General features: G+C 43.1%; 1 non-coding gene across 1 annotated transcript; it reads right to left on the bottom strand.

Annotated features, from left to right (window-relative positions):
- Positions 1–1077: 1077 nt before the first annotated feature.
- Positions 1078–1183, bottom strand: LOC145609824 (small nucleolar RNA R71). The gene has a single exon (XR_014106108.1). It is a non-coding gene; the product is annotated as a small nucleolar RNA R71 (small nucleolar RNA).
- Between the last annotated feature and the right edge of the window lie 2672 nt (positions 1184–3855).

The raw sequence follows: 3855 nt of genomic DNA, 5'->3' as shown, positions 1-3855 counted from the left end.
GCTTAGTTAACCATTGCTTTGCTTCCGTGTTATTGCATGATCATTTGGCAACTACATCTACCTACTTCCCTTGGTGCTTAGTTATATTGATTTTTAATCATTCTTAATCTCTAGTTTAATTTCATAGCTATTCACACTTCTCGTTCCGAGGTAGCTTAAGTATTAAGTAGTGAATGTGGTGTTTATGCATGTCTCCTTGTGGTTCGACCCCTATGCTTGCCTTATACTTGTATTAGGTTTGTTTAGGTGTATAAATTATATTTGATCTAGGGATAGACAATTGACGACGCGTTTATTCCCTTGTCAAATTGGCGCCGTTGCCATTGATTCCCATTGCTTTTTCATTACTTTATTTGAGACTATCTCATTTCTTGTTTGTTAGTATTTGTTACTACTTGTTACTTGTCAGTGCTTACGTTCTCCTTAGCTTTGTTGTATGAACAGAGGACGAACTCGCTCAAGGTCTTTGATTCCCATTGATCCGGAGCTAGAAAGATCTTTGTCCTTACTTCGAAGAGAAGCGAGAGCGAGGAGTAGAAATTCTCACACCCCAACGAAAGAAGGAGTAAGAGAATTGGAAGATACTCCACCATCTTCACCCTCAAGTGAAGACTTAGATAGCCCTAATTCGCCATCAAGTCCGGAAATCAACCCCTTTTCAATCTTTAAGTCCGAAAGTGAAGAAGGTTCTAAAATGGGAGAGAATACACCTTTGAGTTGTCTTGGGGCTCCCGAAGCCTTTAGAGCCCAAAGTGGGATCCTAACCCCTACCACTCAAGCCAACAATTTCGAAATCAAGCCCAATTTGATTGCTTTAATAGAGAGGAAACAATTCTCGGGTGGAAAATTTGAGAGCCCTCATGAGCATTTGAAAGAATTTGAGAAGTATTGTGACACGATCAAAGCCAACGGAGTGACTCAAGAGTATATCCGCCTCAAGATGTTTCCATTTTCTTTAATTGGGAGAGGTCTAGAATGGCTAGAGAAGGAGGTTCCCCCTAATTCTCTCACAACTTGGGATCAAGTGACTACGGTTTTCTTGAGGAGATTTTATAACCATAGCTAGGAAGACCGCCGAGGCTCGATCTTTAATTCAAGGTTTTCGCCAAAAGAGTGGTGAGACTCTAAGTGCGGCATGGGACCGGTACAAAGAGCTTCAACGTCAATGCCCACATCATGGGATACCCAAGTATCAACTCATCCACACTTTCTATGGAGGTCTCTCACCTCAAGGGAGAACAAGCCTAGATGCCGCCGCCGGCGATCCAATCATGAACAAGGGAGAGGATGAAGTGGAATGCATCATAGAGGAGGCCGCAAAGCATTATGATGATTGGTACGAAGGAGAAAGGGAGGCCACTTCTAGCAAAGGTGTCTATGCATTGGAGCAAGCCAACGCAATCAACAACCTTTCTTCCCAAATCTCCAAGATGGCCAAGCAAATAGACGAAATGATGAAAGGTCCAACCCTCATGGTTATACCTCCCTTTCAACCAAGGGAGGCAATGGTATGGCCACTTCTTCCCCCTCTTCTTATAATAAAATGCCTCAAGGATGCATGTTTTGCTCAAACTGTGAAACCTATGATCATGATACCTCCCATTGTGTGTATGCTTGTGAAGTTCAACCCCCTCCCTATGAACATGATGATAATGTAGAAGATGTCAATGCAATGAATTTTGGTCCTAGAATGGAAAATGTAGGGAACTTGAGGCCAAACTCCAATCAAATGGGGAATTGGAATCAAGGTGGAAACCGTGGTTGGAACCAAAGTGGTGGTGGTTATGGTAACCAATACCATGGTGGGGGAGGCCCTTCCAATTTCAATGGAAGAGGCTACTCTAACCAAAGGGGGTATGGCTACCAAAACCAACAACCCAACTCCCGATACCATGACCATCAAAATCAAAATTTTGGTGATCAAGGTAACATGGGAAACAATCGACAAAGCAATGTTCCCAACCAAGGCACCGGAGGCAATAGGGGCCAAAATGTTTCTAACTATGCCCAAACCAATAGGCCTCCGGGTTTCCATCAAGCCCAACTTCCTCCACCTCAACAACCTCTTCAAATTGAGGCCCCTCCTAATGATCCCGTGATGGCTAGGCTAGATGCCATCATGAAAATGCATGAGGAGGAAAAGAAGAGAAATGAGGAGGATAAAAAGCGAGCCAATGCTCATATGAAAATGCTTGAAACCCAAATTGCCCAACTTGCTTCCAATTCCTCTTCTTCTTCTTCTTCCTCTATCCCTAGTCAAGGAGTCAACCCAAAACCTTTGTATGCCGTGACAACAAGGAGTGGAAAGGTAGTAGGGAATGACCCCTTAGTTGAGGAGGAACCTCGAAATGAAGTAGAGTTAGAGAGGGGGGATGAGAGAACCAAGGAACCTTCTAATGTTGAGAGGGAGAAGGATGTTGAGGTGCAAAAGGAAAAAGAGACCACCCCCTTGCCCCTAAATCTCCAACCTAGAGAGGAGAGGCTACCTTTTCCCCAAAGATTTGTGAGAGCTAAGCTTGATGCTCAATTTGGGAAGTTTCTGGATGTGATCAAGAATTTGCATGTTTCCCTTCCTTTTGTAGATGCTATGAAACAAATGCCCCATTACTCTAAGTTTTTGAAAGATCTATTGAGTGGGAGAAGGGAGTGTGAAACGGTGAGCTTGACCGCCAATTGTAGTGCAATCCTTTCCAACAAACTTCCCGCCAAGTTGAAGGATCCGGGTAGTTTTTCCATCCCTTGTTCTATTAATGGCATTGAGTTTGACAAAGCTTTGTGTGATTTAGGAGCAAGTGTGAGCCTCATGCCCTACTCCGTCTACCAAAAGCTTAGTGTAGGAACCCTTTCCCCCACTAACATTACTCTCCAACTAGCGGATTGGTCCATTAAATTTCCCATGGGTAAGGTTGAGGACATTCCCCTTAGGGTAGGAAAGTTCACATTCCCCGTGGATTTTTATGTGCTAGAGATGGATGAGGATGAAAGGATTCCTATTATCTTGGGTAGGCCATTTTTAGCCACCTCTAGGGCCATAATTAATGTAAAGGAGGGCAAAATATCTTTGAAAATAGACAATGATTCAATTGAGTTTGATTTGAATAATGTCATGCAACAACCTTCCTCAAGTGGTGAATACTTTAGAGTAGATGTTCTAGATACCATGCTTAGTGAATTTTCTCGTTCCCATTTTCATGCTTCTAACGATCCCCTAGAAAGTGCATTGTTGAATGATTCTAAGCTAGGTGCTCACAAGGACGACATTCAATTCTATGAGGATTTGCTAGAGGAAAGCAAGAGCGAGTGCATGGATGAGAGCATGGAGGAGGAGGCTTTTTACACCCATGACCTCTTTCAAGTTGAGGAAAGAGAGGAGAGCACCAATGGTAAGGGAGCACCAAAGGTAGACTTGAAACCTCTACCTTTGGGCTTGAGGTATGAATTTCTTGGTTCTAATGAGTCTTTCCCCGTAATTGTTAATTCCAACCTATCGGAGGAGCAAACCTCCCTCTTGATCAATGTTTTGAAAAAACACAAGAAAGCTTTAGGTTATACCATTGATGACATCAAAGGTATAAATCCTTCTTTATGCATGCACAAAATTGATCTAGAGGGAGATGCCAAACCCGTTAGGCAAAGGCAAAGGAAGCTTAACCATTCTATGCAAGAGGTTGTGCGGAAGAAAGTGGCTAAGCTTCTTGATGCGGGAATTATATACCCAATTGCTCATAGTGATTGGGTATCTCCCGTGCAAGTTGTGCCTAAGAAAGGGGGAATGACGGTAGTGAAAAATGATCATGATCAACTAGTCCCCACTAGGCTTGTAACCAACTCAACACAAGTACAAGCAAAGATCAT

The sequence above is a fragment of the Chenopodium album genome, chromosome 23, assembly GCF_948465745.1.
Source record: "Chenopodium album chromosome 23, dcCheAlbu1.1, whole genome shotgun sequence".
NCBI classification, from domain to species: Eukaryota; Viridiplantae; Streptophyta; class Magnoliopsida; order Caryophyllales; family Amaranthaceae; genus Chenopodium; species Chenopodium album.
The sequence above is the reverse complement of the archived record's forward strand: the minus strand, read 5'-3'. Positions and strand labels throughout refer to the sequence as shown.